Genomic DNA, 9,942 nt, shown 5'->3' on the forward strand with positions numbered 1-9,942 from the left:
GGTTGAAAAACTACGAGCAAGTTATGGGATGGATGCGATCCCCAGCTATGGCTCTGTTTAATCACCAGCGTTATTCCCCATTCAAGCATTCAGTAAACTTTTATTATAAAACACACTTAGAAAACAGGGAAATAACATAGGTGCTGCCTGAGTCGAATAGGCTGAAATATAAGGCTTGGGCAAACTCTTTATTCTATGGCTTAATGTTGTATCCCATGTGCTTCATCACCCCTATTGGATTAAAAGGGTATTACCTCCAGTATAAGGCTGCTGCTATACACTGCAATCATCTTTCTAAGTGTAATATTAAAGCTAGTATACAATTCACTCTAACAATAAAGCCCTGTAATGGACTGTACCCTCCTACATGGCCCTGCACTATCCTCTACACACCATGTTCTTATTAGGTTATCTGCTGTGATACTATTGTACTCAGAACCCCTATACTATTCCTGTCTAAAGACATTACAGTAATGCTACTCATTTTTTTAGAGTTTATATATATATATATATATATATATATATATATATATATATATATATATATATATATATATATATATATATATTAATCACCAGTTGGATACATGCAGGAATGCTGTTCCTGAGATATTTCAAAGTAAGCTTTTTAAAATGAACGTGGAAGATCTTTAAAGACCTTTCCAATTGAAAATACGCTGACATGTATTCGAAATTCGAAAGGCATCCAATGGCCACAAGGTTGTGCTATGCGCAAAGGTTAAACAGGTTATATAACATTTAAAAACGATTCTTTCTGGAGAATGGGTCATGCGCAGCACCTTTCATGCACGTTCTTATTAACTCTTCAAATCTAAGTATTAATATTACTCTATAAAACGAAAGAAAGAGCTGACGGCGATCCCCGTTTTCAATGGAGAAAATAGGAAGTGTTTTTGGGAATCATGCAATAGTGCTGGATCTACAGACAGAACTTTTTCAAAGTGTTACAGTCCAACGTGAATGTGAAGTACAGTACTGTCTTGCAGTGCGAATCCAGCACAAATGGACGTGGACCAAAATTTAGTTATACTCCATTCACACTACCAAAAAAACGTGATTGTGAATGAAGGGTGTTAGATTCACATTACAAACACACACACACACACACACACACACACACACACACACACACACACACACACACACACACACACACACGTGTTTGTATTGCTATCTATATGGGGCATTAAATCGACTCTGCTGTAATTTTAGATCAGTCTGGTTGTTTTCCCAATCTTTCTTTAGTTTGATCACACTGTTTAAAAGAAGGGGATTTTGAAACATATCCAACATTGTGTGGGACTGTCTTTAAAAGCAAATAATTGAATATTTAACCAGAGGTTGCATTGAATCAATTAAATAGACCCCAGTATTGTAATAACTGAACTGCTAAATAGCAATGGCAATGTTGTACTGACACCAACGTGTTATTTTTTATCTTAAAACTCCAGACCTTTATCCTGTGTGCCGAAGCACAGTGATCCCTAATCCCAGTGCACGGGAACCACTAGCAAACTGCAACCCTCAACCAGGACTTACGCATTTAATTTAGAGTACTTTCCTTTGCAGATCAAATTGCATGAATTTTGCATGAACCGTCAGCTTCAAGAATAATTTGTTTTATTTCCCTTATAAAGGTTTTCCATGGTAAATGTTACACCAAATTTTTTGTCTTTTACCGTCCTTCTTTACTATGCTTACCTGCGTTTTATGCTTTTGCTATTGTACACAATACCGCAGAGAACCTGTATAAGCGGTATGTTTGATATGAAATCATGTATCACAATATACATACAGTATATGCAACATATGCGGTTCAGTCAAAAACTGTTTATGTGAAGCCAATGGGGTACTCAAAGTTGCCCCGCTTTATAGGAAAGTGAACCTGGTACAATTATAAATGCAGTGACTGAAGGGGATATATTAAACTAAGTGCAGGTGTCATAGTGGAGCCTATTCTCAAAACTCTGATGCTTTGTTAAATGAGTGAATTCAAGCTTTGAATAGATCCTGGAAATAAATGTGTTAAATTATAATATTAAAGCAATAACCTTAGGGCCACTATAGAGTACTTCTACTTGAAGACATTATCCAAAAACACAAGACAACTTTCCATGTTTTTTCTGGCACCTTTAAAAGCAGTTATATTTGAGATTCTCAAACCACGAATTATGATTTTTATCACTTGATCTTTGCTTGTACTCTGAATGGCAACACCAGCAAATTCATTTAACAGTAGCAGGAACAAGCTGCCTGTTCTTCACTGGCCTTGCTTTTATTATGGCTTCATCTTATGCCCATGAAACATGAGGCAGCTTTTGAGCATGGTGCTTCTACATACTTATGAAGCAACTTCTTGTAGGCGACCATTTGCTTTAAAATGTCCCAGAAAAAGTTTTGTAAAAATTGCTTGGTATATGGGCTTTATGGTTACCACCTCTGAGGCACAAAAACCGGGACATCTGAACAGAAGGGTCTAGAAATCTCTAGAAATCCTACAGCCATCCAATAGGTAACATTGATGACATTACAATTGTAGTATTGACAACCAATTAATATTGTGCATCTATTGCAGTACTAATATTATATCTTGATTGATCTAACTTACAGTACTGGCATTGCTGTAGTAAATCTATATGCATGTGGAAGCATGAGATTAAAAACTGGATCATTTTAAAAACCAGGAACTCTTAGTGTCCTGGGAAGGCATATTGAAATCCCGGGACGCCTTCCAGAAAACCAGAACTATGCAGGGAAAACAGGAACAGGTGGCAACCCTAATGGGTTTTGGTTAGTGGCTTCCCCGAGCACTAGGATTTGAAATCACTGTGGTAACAAACCTGGTGACCTCACCTTGGAGGTTATAACCCCCTCCCTCACTGCCCCTGTGTGACCGCTGTGCACTGTGCTCTCTGTTGAGCAGTCACTGGCTGGCAGTGTGGTTTGAGGTGACAGCAGGGTGAGGGAGGGAGAGCTCAGTGGCGCCCCCAGCAGGTGCGCGTGGCTCAGTCACACCGCCGTCTCCTGCTCACGTTCCCGCTCTTGTTTTTTTTTCCGTTTCGTGTTGCAGAAGCTGTGCCACCCGCAGAAGCAGGCGAATGTGAACCCGGGCATCACCCGCTGCTGCTGCCAGGGAGGTCACACCTGCAGAGAGAGAAGAAACAGGTTGGCTCAGCCACGCAACATCTGGACAGCATCTGACACAAACGCACAGTAAGGAATCAAATATTAGTAAGGTATATATATATATATATATATATATATATATATATGGAGACTGAACTGATCCTTCCCTCCCTCCCCTCCTCTAGCCATCACACCCTAAAAGAAAGGGTGCTCCCTCCAGTCCAGGGCAGGCTTGAGGCATGGAGACTGAACTGCTCCCTCACCCCCTAAGAGAAAGGGTGTACAGGCAGTGGTAAGATATATCCAGCGCAGGGCAGGGTTTCTGAAGATATCTTACCACTGCCTGTACACAGTGAGGAGTTTAGCCTCCAACTACAAAAACACAACAAAAAGTTCGCAGCCAATCTGTGTGGGAGTTTTTTTTTCTATTTCTTACAGGCTCCAACTGAGCTTTGCCCTCCCATTGGGGTTATTTTCACAGCGCTTGTACTGCGTATATGGAGTAGGAATGTGTGATTGACGCTCCCCAGACTGTATTTGTGGTCCATATGGAGCCAACATATGTTACTCGTTTGAAAATGCGAAGCTTAATTGTTACAATAAAATAGAACACGATTAAATCCATTTGTTTGAATTAAACTTTTAACCCGAATTGTGCTGGACAGTCATACAGAACTTCTACAACATATAAACAAGTTGTATTTTAGTGATATATTTTTATTAGGCTCAGCTATAATATATATATATATATATATATATATATATATATACAAAATTCAAAAGTAATTTCTTACGAAGCAGCTTGATTCGCTATTGACTTCAAATGCACATATTTTTTAAAAATCTCCAATATGACTATGTATTAAATGTACCCTTAATTGATGCTTAGTTCATTCAATTCAATAGGAAATATGTTAGAACGCATATTATGAAGTGTAACCACGTAAATATACATCCAAATTTATTTAAAAATGAAAATACAATGATGAAGCAGACTGCACAAGGAAGTAATTAATGAGTTTATTAATAAACACTTAATGCTCTGCAGGGCTCCGTATTCTCATTCAATCTCACACTCTCTCACTCCCCTTTTCCTCTCTGTTTCATCCATCCAGTGCAATCGCTCCCGGAGGGTAATTAGTGCCGAAGGAAAGATCTGGCATTGTAAATTACATCAGCAGCTCCCAATGAGTCTAATTTAAAGAGCGCTCTGTGATAAATAAGCAAGCGTTCATTAAAAACAACCTGATTCAGCATCTCCTCTCTGGGCTGCTGCTCTGCGACTTACTCCTGCTCTCGCAACCATTACCAGCTGCTGCAGTAAATCCTCGCAACAGAAAGCAAGTCAACAAGCAATATTGTGTGTGTGTGTGTGTGTGTGTGTGTGTGAGTGTGTGTGTGCGTGTGTGTGTGTGCGTGTGTGTGTGTGTGTGTGTTTCCTTACACAGTTTTATTTAAATTTGATTTTTACCTCAATTCTAATATCTGCAGTTGAATTAAACATGCTGATTATCTAACTCAGTATCATAGTGCAATTTCAGGACCATTGGGCTACTGCGTACTATTTGATCCATTGCATTGCCATTGCAATGCTGTGGTCTGCTAATGGGTCAGCTAGGGGTTCTGAAGGGTAATGCACTGGGATTATAATGGGAGGCGGTTTTCAACATTTTCTGGTCATTTTATTATGATAGTTAGAAAGTCTCTCATTGGCTGAATTTCCGCTCTGTATCCAATGGCTTTGAACCCTACATGAGATATGACACAAAATCACATAGGAATAGAAAGCCATAAAACACAGCAGCGACCAAACCTGTGTGATAACTGACCGACATTTTTGTCCATGCATGATGCCCAGACCATGGCTAGGCTCAGGCAAGGGTGCGACTTTCCAGTAGTGCACATAAAAAAAAAAAAATCCAGACCTTCAGTGAGGAGAATTGCAGGTAGACTCAAACCGAGATTGAACTGATCCCTCACCCCCTAAGAGAAACGTCCCTCTAATCCAGGGTGGACTGTAAGCAAGCTGGCCACTGGACGTCCTTGTGAAGCTCCTGCTGTCATTATAACCCTGCTCTGTGGATGACCAGAGGGACCTCTAGCGAGACCAGTCGTCTAACTTTCAGAAGCTCAAAAACTCTGCCCAAGAACAAGAGCTGTAAACTGTTGTAGCCGGGATTATTTCAATTCAATTTCCTTTTTAAATTTTGACAAAGTCTTATTGTCAAAACGTATATTTAAAATTGTTTATCTAAGATTCTATGTTAAAAGCGTAGAAAAGTGAAGTTAACGACAGTAAGATCAACGTAATCTATGTGGTCATTTTTATTTAGCAGACGCCTTTATCCAAGGCGACTTACAGAGACTGGTAATGGCATCATAAAATCCAGCCAAATTTAACATGAAGAGCTTCTGCGAGGATAGACATACTGTAACTACAGAAGACAGGAGAGATCCAGCTCAGGAGATAGTCAGAATGATGTCAGAACTAGATTGTGCCCACATGGCAGCCAGACTCATCTGCAATGCACTGGCACATTAGTGCTGCTCAGACATGCTTGGCTGATACTAAAGAACTAAGGACTTCTTGTTCGTCCTCAAAGAATATGATACGTGCAAGTGGCATAATAGCGGACTCTGTACTCGCACTATGAATCACATCCTCAGGTAAGGCAAATAAGCCAATAACTTCAGACTCTGTTCTGCTGTAATCCCTCCGCGAAAAAATAAATATAACAGGGGGGTCAAAAATTGTCCTGAGACAAAGAGCCGAATAAAGAGGCAGTGTTCATGGGCTCTGTACTCAGTGCATGTCTGAGATATATCTGAGGCTCTGGGAGGCCAGGTATTTATCAATCAGTGCTCACTGCTTCTCAGCCCTCGCTTAACAAAGCGCCCATTGAAGGAGCCTCTTTCCGCTCTGCGGAGGCACAAAGCTCTTTGTAGGGCTCTCCAGACCAGCGCTTTCAGGGGGGCTACTTCACTGGGTGTGGATTACCAGTCACAGAGATGCACTTAGAGATCAACCTCCACTAACCCATATACTTTTTTTAAATTTTGTATTACATTCTTTGATTTATTTTAACGAGAAGAAGCACCTTGTATAAGCACCAGGTTAATTCAGGGTTTATGCCATTGGTTTATTAACGAGAACGTTTGGAGGTGAATCGGTCCTTAAGAAACCTGGAGGTATTCTGCTGGAAAACCCAGGCCATCTTCTTTTAAAAATACTGCTGGATCTTTAGACAGGTTTAGCATCCTCCATCAGCACTGCACCCTCAATACTGGGGCAATGATTACTCCATAACCCAGAGGGAAGACCATCTGCTTCACCTCAACAGTTGCCCATCCAGTACTGTTGAGACCCAACCTTGCTTAGCTTCTAAGACCTGGCAAGATAAGACTCTGCTGATGTTTCAGCTCTCCTAAATCTTCTTTCTCTCTGTATCACAGCTGTGTTTCCACTGCCTGCTGTCCCTGTGCCCAGATGCGTGTTCAACCCCATGCCAGCTCAGCAACATTCTCATGGAAGTGCCCCTTTATAAAAGATTACCACGGTAAATACCCACAGTCGTTTTGCAGTTATCCCCCTCATGATGTTCCCATGGTTGTACTATTATTATTATTATTATTATTATTATTATTATTATTTATTTCTTAGCAGACGCCCTTATCCAGGGCGACTTACAATTGTTACAAGATATCACATTATACATTATTTCACATTATACAGATATCACATTATTTTACATACAATTACCCATTTATACAGTTGGGTTTTTACTGGAGCAATCTAGGTAAAGTACCTTGCTCAAGGGTACAACAGCAGTGTCCCCCACTGGGGATTGAACCCACAACCCTCCGGTCAAGAGTCCAGAGCCCTAACCACTACTCCACACTGCTGCCCGTTACAATGCAGTTACAATAGATTACAGTGGTTTTCCATGTTGTTTTAAATATGCTATACATTTTATAAGAGCCACATTCACCCCAAGGCAGTGCGCACAGGTGCTGAATGACAAACCGAAACGCCGTCCATATAACAGCTGTGTTGTGTGTTCCGTGATTTGAATGTGATTAGGCGGGCAGAATTAACACAATGCAGTATATGGAGCTCTGGAGCTTGGTTTTACTGCTTGTTAATAACGTGTTCTACCCCTGCTGGTTTCATCTCTAGTCCTTGTTTAATTACCCCCCCTCCCTCTCTCCCTCTCTCCCTCTCTTTCTTAAACAGAAGGACTGTGACTGAGGCCCCTTTCACAATAAGTAATTCAGTCACATGGACTGGAACGAAACACAAGCCTGGGATCCAAGCTTACATTGCTTCTTTTTTCCCCCAAAGAGTTTTTTTTTTTACTGGTTACAAAATTTTAGCCGAGCTTTCAGCTCAATGTGAAATAAAACTCCCATTCTAGCCTTTCTATTTAGTTTTAAAGGCATTTGTTATTTTCTATTTAAAAAAAAAAGGCACATAGTTTTTATTTCCTGTATGCTGTCTTTTTTATTATTATTATTGTTAAGATATAGATACCCAGTGCAGGCTAAAATCTCTTCCCCTTTCAAGAACCACATGCCTCCCCAGGGAGCTAATCCAGCTCCTGGTTCCGTGGGCCTAGCCTGACGTACAGCTATGACTACACACAGTATGTGGGTGCTTCAGCAGCAGTGGATTACTAAGTAAGATGTGGGAGTGTTCACAGTCAAGGAGATCCTGTACAATCAAGGGTGCCCACACACACACAGCACGCACACTCCTTAGTGACACACTCACACTCCGACACACTATGACACACAAGGGTCCACCAGCGATTAGCTGGAATACAAAATTAAGAGTTTCAGCAGAAATGATCAAACCTCCTACTAACTATCTAAGTATCTATCTAGGTTTGAAAGGAGGTATATTGTAGAAACATAATTGTTGTGGTTGTTCAGCTGCTTTCAATTGAAGCCAATTTAATTGGCAAACAGAGACCTCAATTGAAGTAATTTGCTGTCATTGTGAGAAGCTCGTTTGCACACTGCTAATTGCAATTTGGATCAATGATGTGTTGGAATTGATTATAAGGGAATGGTAATTGTGATTGGGAATTGATTTTAAAAACGAATTGGAATTGAAAAACAGGAATTGACCCGAACCCTGGAGCAGATTATTTGGTAAGTGTGCACAGTGTTCCACCACTCCACACCTCATAGTCACAGCAATGCAAGCACACAGCTTACACTGCTGACAGTGGGCAAGGAGTCCCCTACACTCAGCTGGCAGCCCAGAAATGCATGATGGGAAAAGCCTACACTGAAATGCAAAGAGACTCCCGACAGCTACAGTAGATTAGAGACCCTTTCAAAAGTACCTGATGTATCATCAGATACTCTGACTTTTTTCTTTCTGCCCCTCCAGAAGTAGTTTGCCGTATTTAAATGCCGATTTACTACAGTGTACTGCAGGTTTTGTTTTTACCTCAGATTTACCTCAGAATCTTGTTTTATTTTATTGAGTGTTTTAAAGGGGTACTTTATAGCGTCAATCTCTGATTCCTTACCTGTTTAATATCCTATTGTAAAAATTGAAAAAAAAAACACTTCCTTGTATGAATCTGTTGCTAAGGAACATTAAATAAGACACCCCTTTCCCATTGTGTATTGTTTTGAATGATCTGAGGCAAGCATATTGGAAGTGGCCCGCATTCAGAAGATTGACTAAATCAATTGATTTTCGTCATCGAAGCGCAAAGCCAGACTTTCAGTACAGTAAAGTACCAGGCCAGGTTTAAACCCCCTGGGCTTTTGTTTATTGTTTAGCTTGACGTCTTTATTGCTGAGGTACTGTAATGATGAATTAGCCTGTTCAATCTGCTCCTGGAAGCTCTTTATAATGGTTTGAAATCGCTACAGTGTGGAATATCTAAACCGTACTCCTTGGCCAGGTCATTATGATAGAAACTGAAGGAGGCCAAACCATCGATTGATGTCCGGTAGCTGGGAACTGTCTACCTACATCTGAAAAGTGACTCACTGACACTTAAACAAGGATTCATTAAATGGATTGAGAATGGTAATACATTTTAAACTGGCTGGGGGGCTGTAGGCTTAGCCAGCTGTATGCCTTTCTCCCTGTCAGGAGTCATTTCTTATTACTTTATTAACGGTTTATAAATGCTTAACTGCTTACATTTGTTTAAAAAGGGCATTACAGAACAATGCAGTAGCTGCATTTCTAAATGCTTCACAGATAAGGTAATATGCTTTAGTGGAGTCAAGCTGGATCAGACTTAGCAGGGTTGACCCCACAGCGCTGCAAGGGTTAACCGTGTTATTTTTTTGACCTGCTAGATCACAGCTACTGTTGAGACCTACCTTCTTGCAGAGTTCAAAGATAACTAAACTGCAGATCCTCATGGCAAACCGTGCGCCCTTGAATTTGATTTTAGTGTAGAATCGCACATGATCGCGAGAATCTGGCTGCAGAGTTAAACTTAACCTTTCTGTTCCTCCCTGCCACTGTCTAAAACAGGGGTGGCTATTAAAGACACCTGTACATTTCTTTAATATGGATTAGACATCCCTAACAAGGTTGATTAACGCCTTCAGCACCTTAATCAAGCAGCTATTACTCTCACACTGACACAACATTAATCCTCATTAAGAGTCACACCATATACTGTCAATATGGCACTCTGGCTAAGCACTGTGGTGACATGCAAGGATTTAACAGTACTGGATATTAACTCAGATATAAAGTGGTTTATTTCTGTAGCATTCAACATACAGGTAACATACGGGACAAACTTTTTACGC

This window comes from Acipenser ruthenus, chromosome 30 (genome assembly GCF_902713425.1).
Source record: "Acipenser ruthenus chromosome 30, fAciRut3.2 maternal haplotype, whole genome shotgun sequence".
Lineage (NCBI taxonomy): Eukaryota > Metazoa > Chordata > Actinopteri > Acipenseriformes > Acipenseridae > Acipenser > Acipenser ruthenus.